This window comes from Chrysochloris asiatica, unplaced genomic scaffold, assembly GCF_000296735.1.
Source record: "Chrysochloris asiatica unplaced genomic scaffold, ChrAsi1.0 scaffold00014, whole genome shotgun sequence".
NCBI lineage: Eukaryota > Metazoa > Chordata > Mammalia > Afrosoricida > Chrysochloridae > Chrysochloris > Chrysochloris asiatica.
Window position 1 is genome coordinate 29,949,773 of NW_006408532.1, and position 13,055 is coordinate 29,962,827.

Consider the following 13,055-nt stretch of genomic DNA (forward strand, 5'->3'; position numbering starts at 1 on the left):
TTATCTGCATATAGAGAGAGTTTTACTTCCTCTTTGCCAATTTGGATACTTTTATTTACTCTATCATGCCATATAGCTCTGGCTAAAACTTTCAGCTTAATATTGAATAAGAGTGGTGATAAAGGGCATCCCTGTCTGGTTCCCCTTCGCAGAAGGAAGGCTTTCAGTTTCTCTCTATTGAGAGTGATGTAGGCTGTTGGTTTTGTATATATGATCTTGATTATGTTAAGGAATTTCCCTTCAATTTCTATGGACTGCCAGAAAAAGAACAACACCAAGCCAGAAGAACCAACTCAGAAAGTTCTAGATGGGATCAGGATTCCATGTAAGGTCTTACACATTACAAAGGCTCTGCAAGAAGCCTCTTTCACTTCACAAGTCCTAGTACCCCTTTTAGGCATTCCCACTTAGGAGGGTGTTTCTCCATTATGTTGACCCTTTACCAAGCATGATGTCCTCCTCCAGGAACTATTCTCTCCTGAGAATATGCCCAGAGTACATGAGATGAAATCCAGCCATTCTTGCTTCTAAGGTGCATTATGGCTATGCTTCTTCTGATACAGACAGTTGGTTCTTCTGGCTTCTTGTTGTTGTTAAGTGCAGTCAAGTAAGTTCCAACTCATAGCAACCCTGTATAGGGTTTGTGAGGAGCAGCTGGTGAGCTTGAACCACTGACCTTGTAGCTCAAACCGACTTTGCAGTCCAGCGAATTAATCAACAGCACCACACCAGGATTCCTGCTCTTCTGGCAGCCCATAGAAATTTCAATTATCTTTGCCAACACCATAATTTAAAGGCATCAACTCATCTTTAATCTTATTTCATATCTACCTTTCATACGCATATGAGGCATTTGAAAATATCATGTTTGGGTCAGGAACAATTTAGTCCTCAGAGATATCTTCTTTGCTTTTAAACACTTTAAGGGATAATTTGCATTAGTTTGGCACAATAAAATTGAGGAATATTTCTGAGTAATCATGTATTTACCATGCTTGAACTTAAATGTGAGGAGACTATGTTGTTGTTAAGTGCCATCAGAGTCGCTTCTGACTCATTGCGATCCTGTGTAGGGATTCTGAGGTGCAGCTGGTGAGTTTGAACCACTGACCTTGGGGTTCAAACCAACCTTGAAGTCCAGTACTTATCCTACAGCACCACACCAGTACTTAAGATGTCTTCTAAAGAAAGCACTCTGAGGGAATATGAACTGTTAACATAAATACATTCTGAATGGTCTCCAAGGAAATGCAAGTCATTTTTAATGATAACACATGGTGTAAATCACATGTTTTTTTACATTGTGTAAATAGACATGCACACATACCAATCATTGTTGTTGTTAGGTACTGTCAAGTGGGTTCCAACTCATACCAACTCTATGCACAACAAAACAAAAACCAGTCCTGCATCATTCTCAGAATTGTTGTTATGTTTAAGCCCTTTGCTGCTGCCACTATGCTAATTCATCTTTTGGAGGTCTTCCTTTTTTCATTGACCCTCCACTTGACTAAGCATGATGTCCTTCTACAGGGACCATACCCTCCTGAAAACATGTCCAAAGTATGAGAGATGAAGTCTTGCCCTCCTCTATTCTATGAAGCATTCTGGTTGTACTTCTTCCAACACAGATTTGTTTCTTCTTCTAGTAGTTCATACTCTTAATATTCTAGTGATACAGTCATTAAAACCTAGCCATTCTCTCTTAAGGAAATTAAAGAGCAACAGTATGTACTGCCATCTAGATGATTCTGACTCATGGTGGCCCTATTTAGGGTGTCCAGGACTGTAAATCTTTAGAGGAGCAAAAACAACATCAGTTTTCTCCTGTGGAGTGCCTGGTGGGTCTGAACTGTTGATCCTATAGTTAGTAGCCAATGCCTAGTCCATAGCAGCACCAGGGCTCCTTAAAGAGTGACAGTACAAGAATATAGTTAATTAGCCTTCCTTCAAAATATCTGTATCATTATGTTTTCATGGGCATGTTTGTGTAGGTGTTATAAAATTCAGCATGGATTAAATATTGAAAAGTCTGTGCTGATTAAAGTTTGCCCTCTAGTGAAAGGCTTTGGCCCCTGATGGCAGAAACTTGGTCTTAACAGGAGCACCTTAGGACTGTCTTCCTAAAATTTTAAATGCAATTTTATTTTGTGTAGATTGGATTTTTTTTTTCCAATGCACTATTTGCCAGTTTAAAAAATCCTGTACTATTATTTTCATAATAGGTTGTGTGTGTTTGCATGCAATGACCATTTTTTTAGTTTCATGAATGCTGAAATGTCATGAGAGCACCCTCTTATCATTCACCCATAGATCTATTTTCTTTCCCTATTTCTTAGCAAAGTCTTAAAATAACAAATAATCTATTTTTTTTAATGTCATTTCCATGGCAGCAGAAAACTAATTTTGCTATGTCTTTATACAGTAGCATTCTATGGTGACTCCAGCTTTATTTTTACATAAAGCTTAAAAAGAGAAAACATTAAAAGCAGTAGTATAACATAGTTGTCAGTTTTATAGCCCTACTTCCAGTCATTGATGAGAAAGGTTACTTCATCCCTGATGGATCCTCCAATGAAATATTCATTTTGATACCTAGGACTTGACAGTGTGCTGCTATGGAAATAGCCAGAATGTCATATATTTAAATCCTGAAATCCTGAGCTTCATAGTAGTGTCAATAAGGGAGTAATAAAAAGGCCAAAAAGAAAAAAGAAAAAATGTTTAAAGTCCCATGTTTGAAAACAAACAATAAATAATTTCAAAATTGGTAAAAGACAATTAATTAAGGTGATGAAATATTCACAGTTGAATTGTGACACATTTTAAGAATTCTAGTCTACAAAAACCTGACTTTTAAAACAATGTTTCATCAATTCTTCTTGGCATCATAGTAATAATGACAAAATATCCTCACACATTTTCATATGTATTATTTTCTGAGTAGTATAATAAAAGCTGTCAGTTACCCCCTCTGCATACTAACAGAGGGAGCGATCCTTTGTTCTGTGTGTGACTACATTTGAGTATTATAAAACTATGAAATATTTACCAAGAGAAGGTTAAATCAATACAGCTTTAAAATTTGTACTTCAGTCTTCAGGGACTTATATCATCTTGATTTAATGAAGTATGAGGAGTGAGAATGTTGACACAGAAAAAAAAAAAAAAAATCCAGTTTCTCCGCTACTATACATACAAAAAGTATTGAAATAGAATTTGTTGATATCTAAGCAGTAACTAATTATTACAAATATTATACCCCAATTGTCATTTGAAAAATCTCATGGATTTGATAGGTTTATGGAACAGAACAGAAAATCCAGAAATAGACCCATATAAACATAGCCTTTTTTTGTCTCTTGACAAAAGTAATTCAATAGAGAACAGATAGTTTTAACAACAAATGGTGTTGTATGTTCCATATGCAATAAAATGGGTCTCAACCTAATCTTTATACCTTCTATAAAATTCACTCAAAATTGATCATTGGTCTAAATGTAAAATATTAAATTATAAATCTTTCAGGAAAGAGGAGCAAAAATACTATGATTTGGAATTAAGCAAATTGTCCTTATATATGGCAATAAATGCATACTCCATAAAAGAAAAGACTTATAATTTGACCTCTACTGGATGTGGTACCATAGGCAAAGCATTTGACCATAAGGTCAGTGGTTCAAACTCACCAGCAGCTCCTCATAAACCATATACAGGGTTGTTGTGAGTTGGAACATAACAAAAACAACAACTAAAAATTTAAAATGAACTAGAATAGTCAAAACAGCTCTGAAAAAAGAAAATATTTAGAGAAAAAAAGAAATGTGAGAAATTTGAAGGTCTCACAATTCCTAAATTTTATAAAGCTTCAGTGATCAAAACTTGTATTGGTGAAAGGATAGATTGATTTCACATGAAAGTGAAATTATGCTGATAATAATTCAAAAATGGCTTCAACAGTTCATCAACAAGATGCCAGAAATTTAAGCCAGATTCTGAAAAGGATGTAGAACAAGGGATATCATTGCTAACATCATATGCTTTTGAATGAAAGCAGAGAATACTAGAAATATGTTTACTTGTGCTTTACTGATTTTGCAAAGGCATTCAGCTGTGTTGTAACATAACAAACTATAGACAACAATTTGAAGGATGAATATTCCAGAACACTTCATTGAATTTATGAGGAACCTGTACATAGACCAAGAGGCAGTTAGAACAGGAAAGATGTGCGCCAAGGTTGTATTTTTTCACTATACTTATTCAGTATGTGCAATCTTGGTGTGACATTGTAGGATAAGCACTGGATTGCTTATATAACTGCAAAGTTGATGATTCATACCCACCAGTCACTCCTAGGAAACACATTGGGTCACTGTACGTCTAAACTGACTCCACGAAACTTAACAACTCAATCTGTACGCTTATCAAATATCCAAAAAGTTGGATTCTATGAAGAATAACATGTCATCAGATTTGGAAGGAGGGTCATCAACAACATGCCATATGTAGATGATACAACCTTACTTACTGGAAGGAAAGAGGATTTAAAATAGTTACTGATGAAGGTCAATGAACACAATCTTCATTGTGCCTAGATGCAAAGAAAACAAAAATCCTCATAACTGGACCAATAATTAACATCATGATAAACAGAGAAACAATTGATGCTTTCAAATATTTAAGTTTGCTTGGATCTACTGTCAACACTCATGGAAGCAGTAGTCAGGAAATCAAATGAGGTATTGCATTAGGGAGACCTGTTGCCCAAGACCTCTTTAAGGTGTTCAAGAGTAAAGATGTCAGTTTGAGAACTAAGGTGCTCCTGACCTAAGCCAAGGTATTTTCAGTAGTTTCATATGCATGTAAAAGTTGAACAACGAATAAGGAAGGCCATAGCAGAATTGATGCATCTGAGTTATGGTGTTGGAGAAGAATATTAAAAGTACCACGGACTGCCAGAAGAACAAACAAATCTGTGTTGAAAGTTCAATCAAAATGCTCCATAGAAGTTAGGATGGTGAGACTTCATTTCTTTTACTTTGAGCAAGTACTCAGGAGGGACTAGTCCCTAGAGCAGGGCATCATGGTTGGCAAGGTGGAGTGTCAGTGGAAAAGTGGAAGACACCTGCTAAAACCATGTGGGAGTCATGTGTGACTTCCCCTGGCTTCTCAAGGGGGAAAGAGAATCAAACTCAAAATCACCCCGTCTGATTCATATGAAATAGAGGTCAGACACGCTTCCACCCTACATCCTTTACCCTATCCTTACACCAACTATCCCTCACACAGCACTCTCTGCTTTATATCTGGGGCCATTGCCTCTGCTATCATCTCTGCCATCACGTCACTGTTTCACTGGATAGGCATCTCATGTGTCACTTGTGCTCTTTCTTCTTGTCGGTCCTGGGATCTTCCATCTCTGTTTCTGAGACGGCTCCTTTTAAACCTAGCTGGGGGGAGAACCTAACCAATCCCAACCTTAGAGTCCTATATACCTTATTTGCATGGTCTCACCCAATCACCTGATGGGAATTAAGAAGACTTTGGAAAGAAAAGCCATATCAAGTAAATTCAATGCATCACAACCCCCAAGGAGATGAACTGGCACAGTGGCAGCAACAAACAACGAGTTCAATTGTAACAACTGTGAGGATGGCGCAGGAGCACGCATTGTTTCTTCATTCTGCTGTGCGCAGGGTTGTTGTGAGTAGGAAGTGACTCAATGGCATGTAACAACACCAACAACAACATAATTAAAAAGATGTCCTATGAAAGACCTTTTAAGGGATGTAAAAACAAGCTACAGACCAGAAGAAAACCTTTGCAAATCATATATCATGCAAATGATTTGATCCAGAGCCCATAAAAAACTTCAATACTCAGCAATAAGAAAACAAACAACTCATTTTTTTAAATCATTAAAAGAACAGAACCCCCACCAAAGAAAATATGCAGATGGCAAATAAGCACATAAAGAAGCATCATGTTTGTTACTGAGTCAGTGAAAATGAAAGAAATCTCAATGAGATAGATTGATGTAGTAGCCAAGACAATGGACTCAAACATACCAATGATCAAGTAGATGGCCCCGGACCTGGCACCATGAGTCAGAGCCAGCTCAACACCAACTAACAGGCAAAACTCAAAACAACTCAAATGATTTCCAGTGAGTTTTGAGTAGTTATGAAAAATGTTTCTATAGGCAAACTGTGATACACTCATACAATGGGATACTACTCAACAAGAAAAACAAATTATTGTTACACACAACTTGAATGCATCGCCAAGTCTTATGCTGGATGAAAGAAGTTGATCACAAAAGGTTGCATACTGTATGATCCATAAAGACATTTTCAGAAAGACAAAACTTTAGTTGACAGATAACAGACCAGAGGCTGCCAGTGGTTAGGGATAAGAGTGAAGGTATGACAAGGAGAGTGAGCTCTTGGGGTGTTTTGGGGGTGATAGAAGCACTCTGTATCCAGATTATGCTGATTGTAATACAAATTGATACATATGTTACAATTCATAGAAGTGAAAAATAAAAAGTTAATTTAACGTTATGTACCTTGTTTTATGTTGTTGTTGTTTAATGCCATCGAGTTGGCCCTGACCCACAATGACCCTATATAGGGTTTCCAAGGCTATAAATCTTTGTGGGAACAGAAAATCTCATCTTTCTCCTGCAGAGTGGCTGGTGGGCTCATATCACTGACCCTGTGGTCTGCAGTCCAGTGCTTATCCTTATGTGTGTATATGTGTATGTATAATGGACATATAAGGGTGAATCAAAAATTATCTGTGCTCCAGTTATATTAAAACACTTGTCCACTTCTTCAGTTGATGAAAACATTGAACAGGCATGTGGAATGATTCTTTTGAATAGAAGAGTGATAGTGGATTATGTGGCAAATCATTTGCAAATAAACCATGGCTCTGCCGATGAAATAACTCATGATAGACTTGAGTTTCAAAAAGTTTGTGTGAGATGGGTCCCAAAACAACTCACGGAAGAGCATAAATAGACGCATCTGGACATTTGCAAACAAAATTTGGACTGATACTCTAATGAAGATAAAGGATTCTTAAAAAAAAAAAAAAAAAAAAATGTTACTGGTGATGAGACATGGATTCATCATTAGGAGCCTGAAAGTAAATGGCAGAGTATGAAATGAAAACATCCTCAGTTTCAGATCAAGAAAAAGTTCAAAAGTCAACCATCAGCTGGAAAATTGGTGCTTACAGTTTTCTGGGATTCTCAAGGGTCAGTATTGGAAAAAGGGTGAACAAATAATAGTGCTCACTATAGTGAGATGCTAACTTAAATACTAAAGCTTAAACTTCAGATTAAATACAGAAAACTGCTCCCCAAGGGCATTGTGATCTTGCATGACAATGTACGCCCCCACACCTCTGCCTACACTGTTATGAAAAATCTTTGGTTTTGAGGTGTTAAAGCATACTCCCTGTAGCTCTGATCTTGCTTCATCAGATTTTTACTTGTTTAATTTCTTGAAAACAGCCTTTTAAAGATGAAGATTCACCTCTCATGAAGAAGTGAAGACAGCAGTGTATTTGTGACTTGCAGCTCAGCCTAAAACATTTTTAATAAGAGAATGCAAAAGCTTGTTAACAGATGGGCAAAGTGTAAAGAAAAGCAAGGAGATTATATAACAAATGATGTGTTTGTCTTTCCTAAAAGTTGATTAAAATAAATCCTACAGCCAGAGTGTAGATAATTTTTTACGTGTGTGTGTGTGTGTGTGTGTGTGTGTAAAGAGATGTTTACATCAAGGAAATGGTACACACACACACTGTATGTATATATACACACATATATACATAAAGAGAGATGCAGATATATTTGCTTACACCATTTTATATATATTTTAAAAGAGTAAGAACAAATTAACTTAACTCTGTAGAAGGAAATGGCCCCAACACCATCCAAAATCAGCTTTACTTTTCCTCTCTCAAGCAACTTTAGATAGTTTCTAAGGAGCATTATGGCTGTACTTCTTCCAACACAGATTTGTCTGTTTTTCTGGCAGTTGACGGTACCTTTGATATTCTTTTCCAGCACTATAACCCAAATGCATCAATCCTTGTACAGTCTTCCTTATTCATAATCCAACTCTCACATGCCTATGAGGCTACTGAAAATACCATGGCTTGGGTCAGGCACACCTACCTTAATCCTCAAACTGACATCTTTGTTCTTGAACACTTCAAAGAGGTCTTGTGCAGCAGATTAAAGTTCTCTTTAGTCAATTCCAATTCCAATTCATGTACAGTCCACGTGTGTCAGAGCAGAACTATACTCCATAAAGTTTTTAACTGATACATTTTTGGAAACAGATCATCAAGCCTTTCTTCTAAGGTGCTTGTGGGTGAACTTAGAGTCAGTTCTTGAGCACATTTACCATTTGCATCACCTAGGGACTCCTGCCTCAGTCTAAGCATGACATAAAACACCATTCAGAATAGTAATTCAATATGTCACTTAAAAAAAGAGAAAAGATTTCCTATCTGTTTATATTTGTTGCATACTATACCCAATAGGATATCTAGACTAAGTTCATGATGCATGGCACATGTTAGATAGTAAGGATATTTGGATACAAGAAAGCCAGCATTTTTCAAACCTATGACCTAGATGATAGCGATTTTAAACATCATTAATGATTTCTTGAGACAGCAGCCTCCCACTGTGAAATCCAGGGAATGGTGTACATCTGCTGTTAATATATTATCTTAATTTCCCAACCATCTGCCTAAGTAAAAACCAGGATCAGGAGGCATTAAAATAAGTGTCCTTTTATAGAGGGAGATAAATTAGAATCTAAAACTCCGGAGCCCTTTTCCCAAACCCAATAACTAGCTTATGGCTTTATGTAGGGTTTCTCACTAATGCTCAATCTTCTGAAGTAAGGACTGAGTTTCTAAAAGCTACCAGTACAGGAAAACTCTGGACTAGCGAATGATCTTTCTAAATTATGTTTATCAGTTTCTTAGGTAAGCCTCATGGCAGCCTACATTTGTTATTGTCTTTGATAGGTGACCCAGTGCAGGCAGAGTTTCATCTAGTCAAACAGCACATCTGATACGACTTTCGCAGCTGTAGACATTTGTCTCCCCTTCCGAAGGTAAAGGGAGACTGTGTTAAGCTTCATTTTGTGTATTAAGCATATTATGTATATTCTTTCAAATTCAGGTTTTATTATCTGAAAATTGGGAATAGTTATTTCAACTATACTAATGATCAAAAAGGAACTCTGGTAGCATAGTGGTTACCAATCGGGCTGCTAATCTCAAGGTCAGCAGTTCACAACTGCCAGCAGTTACAGAGTAGAAAGATGAAGATTTCTGCTCCCCTAAAGATTTACAGCCTCAGAAACCCTATGCAGAGTCGCTATGAGTCAGAACTGACTCCACGGCACATAACCACCAACTGACAATGTTCAAAAATGAGAAAAATTGGGGAGTCCATCATCTCAGGGTATTTTGAATTTTGTTCCACATTTTTCTTCCATTCTGTCCAGGTCCTTCTAAATTACAGTAGGTAGTGATATCCAGGCATTAACTAGTTCTTTTGGTCTCAGTATCATGGGCACTGATGTTCAAGTGGTCCATGAGTCCACTAGACTAATTGTTTCTATATATAATATTTGATTTTCATCACTCTTCTTTCCTCCAGACAGAAAAAGACCAGTTGTTGCTTCTTAGATGGCCACTCATAAGATTTTAAGACCTCAGTTGCTATCACCAAAATATGATGTAGATTTTTGTCTCTGTGGACTGTGTTATGCCAAATGACAATGGTGTCTTCAGGGACTAATACCCTGAGCCCCAGGCCCAATGACACATTCCCCCAATGTACATCATTATGTTTAAGAAGTTTTTATATAATTTTTTTTTTGAAAGAAAGGAAAATATACCCAGGCAGGGATAGAAAACTACTATATTGAACATCCAGTTTTTACCAAATCCTTCAGAGATATCCTCTCATTTACTATTCACAACATATTTGTGTAGTTGAAATCAGTATTCCCAATTTTCAGATAATAAAATCAGGTTGAAATCTAATTCTTTCCAATTCCAAAGTACATATGATTTAAACTGTAGCAATCAGCCTTACAAACATTCTTATTGCTCAGTATCTTTCAATACGAGGTGAACATTGGCAAAATAGAATTGCAAATCATCTCCTAGGTTTAATAATCCACCTTGTTCATGCTGATGTAGTGTCTGAACTATTCCAGTGGTTGATTTGAGTTGTTGAAGATACTGTCCTCTTTTAAGTTTTCAAGTGTAAAGATATCTGTTTGAGGATCAATATGTGCCTGACCCAAGCCGTGATATTTTCAATAGTTTCACATGCATATGAAAGTTGGACAATGAATAAGGAAGACTGAAGAAGAATTGATGAATTTGAGTTATAGTATTGGAGAGGAATATTGAAAGTAACATGGACTGCCAGAAGAACAAAACCAATCTGTGTCCGTGAGACTTTTCTCTTACACTTGGGACATGTTATCAGAAGGGACCAGTAAAATGGAGGGTCAGTAAAAAAGAGGAATCCTCCCGCCAACAAAATGTATTGGCATGACATGGTGGCAGCCTCAATTGGCTCAAGTGTAACAACAGTTGTGAGGATGGCACAGGATGGGACAGTGTTTTGCTCAGTTGTGCCTAATGTTACAATGAGCTGGAGGTGACTCAACAGCACTTAACAATAACAGATACTGTCCTGATAAAGAATTACATTTGTCCCATAGCTCTTCAGGTTCAGGTTGAATGCTAAACTACAACTTGTATGAAATTGAAATCTAATTATTGTCTTACTCCTGGATTTGATCACAGGGAACAGAGCCTAGTCATTGCCTACCAACTGCGCTGCTTCTTTTGTTTTTTTAATGCCAGGCTTAGACCACAGAATGTTATTTTGTATTGTGCTTGTGTTCTCCATACAACCCTGATTGCTTTACATATCTGTTCATCATCTCTGTCAAAACTTAAAGTCTAGTTTCTAGGCCTGGTCCACCTATGTCCACACCCTGTGTTACAAAAGCATAGGCTCCGTGTGCACTGGAAATTGTACCAGGACGAAATATACAGAGACAAGTAACACCTGACCTGGCTCCTTTCCTCTAGGTGTTTGTAGTCAATTGGAAACCACTAAAATACAATATAAAGAATGTGACAGTTAAGATTTTGTGTCATCTTGGCTGGGCCTGGGTTCTCAGTGGTTTGGCAGTTAAGTGGTAGCAATCCCCCATGCTGTGAACTGATGCAATCAATGATCTTATATAGTTATCTTATGTGTTATAAATCCTCATTTCTATGATGTTAATGTGGTCTGATACAAACTACAGTATTAGGTTATATGCTTTGAGATACAAAAGGAGAGAGCAGTAAGCAGAGAAAGAGGGGCCTATTATCACCAAGAAAAGAGAGCTGGGAGTGTAGTGTGGCTCTTCTTTGGATCAAGGTCCAAAGGAATGCTGGTCTACAGATGCTGAAAGGACACAAGGACCTTTCTCCAGATCTGATGCTTTGAATTTAGACTTCTGGCTTCCCAAACAGTGAAAGAATAAATTTCTGTTTGTTAAAGTTATCCACTGGTGGTATATCTGTTATAGTAGCACAAGATGGCACTAAGACAGAGAGAGAAATATAAGTTGATATTCATAGGCAATGTTGCAGAAGCCCTTGAGAATGATTTACTCTTACTCAGAGAAGTCAAGAAAATATTCTAGGCTATGACACAGACCATTGAACCAACTAAGGCAAAGAAGTATATAAAGGATCCAAACCCAAATTTTTGATTCTCCGGAATGTTCCAAGTTAACAGGTTACATTTATTTCTATTCAATGGGTTCATTACAGAATAGCATTATCAACATTCATCTCCAAACTATTCATGTTATTTAAAATATGTATGAGCATTTATTCAGAGTTAAACCCAAGTTTCAAGCACTTCACATATTCTGAGATATATTTTATTCACATTTTAACATCTGATATTAGAATATACTTTCAGCTTGATGGTGTTAATTATTTAATTGACAACATTTTTTCTTATAACCAAAAAATTGAATAGTTGCCACCAATTCAATTCCCACTCATGCCCAGAACTTACATGCATCTAAGGTGATTGAAACCACCATGGCTTTAGTCACCATAGTCCTCAAAGTGACAAGTTTGATTTTTCTGGGGACATCTGGGGCAAGATGGCAGAGTAGGTAGAGATGTTGCACAGGACATGGGAGATGAAGTGAATCAGCTACACAGGGTGATCCAAGAACCCAGACATATATAGAGCTCAGGATTATGAGGTGGATGGAGTGCTGGCTGGGAGAAGTAATAGAGCAGGAGTAATAAGAGAGGAGACAGACAGGTGGGTTGTTGGTTGGTCTGGTACACTGTAGCCATCTTGAGCTTTTAGAGGCAGCTGCCAATTGTCACATGAGATGCACTAGAGTTTGAAAGGGAGTGGGTGTACTTCTTCCTTATTCCCCTGCTATGCTAGTGGTGGAGGGCCTGCCCAGTCCCCACCTTTACCTGCCCTAGGGCCAGTGGCACCCACTCCTGGGCAGCCTCTGCTCTGTCTAGAAACACATGAATTACTCCTCTTACAGATCTTTTGTTGTTACGATAGTTTGTTCTGGGGTGATAGCAATTGTACCTCTATGGCCCATCCACAACTGTACCTCCTGCAGCTCCATCCACTGGACAAGTGCCATGACTCACTCTTGTACCACCTGGTCAATGATACTCAGCAGCCAACATCAGATAAACATGCCCTGAACTACCTTACACAAACAGTGAAGAGAGAACTTTGTATAGATTTCTAGTCTTTGTCACACCCACCAGAAGACAGGTAATTAGTGCCTAAGAACATAACAACAGACAATCTTCATTTAAATACATATATAACAGCACCATTTTAGCTCAGAGGCAACAGACAATTTTAGCTTTCATGAAGAAACAAACAAGACAGAATGCCTCAAACAAGTGACCAAAACACAGAGTCAGAAAATATAACACCG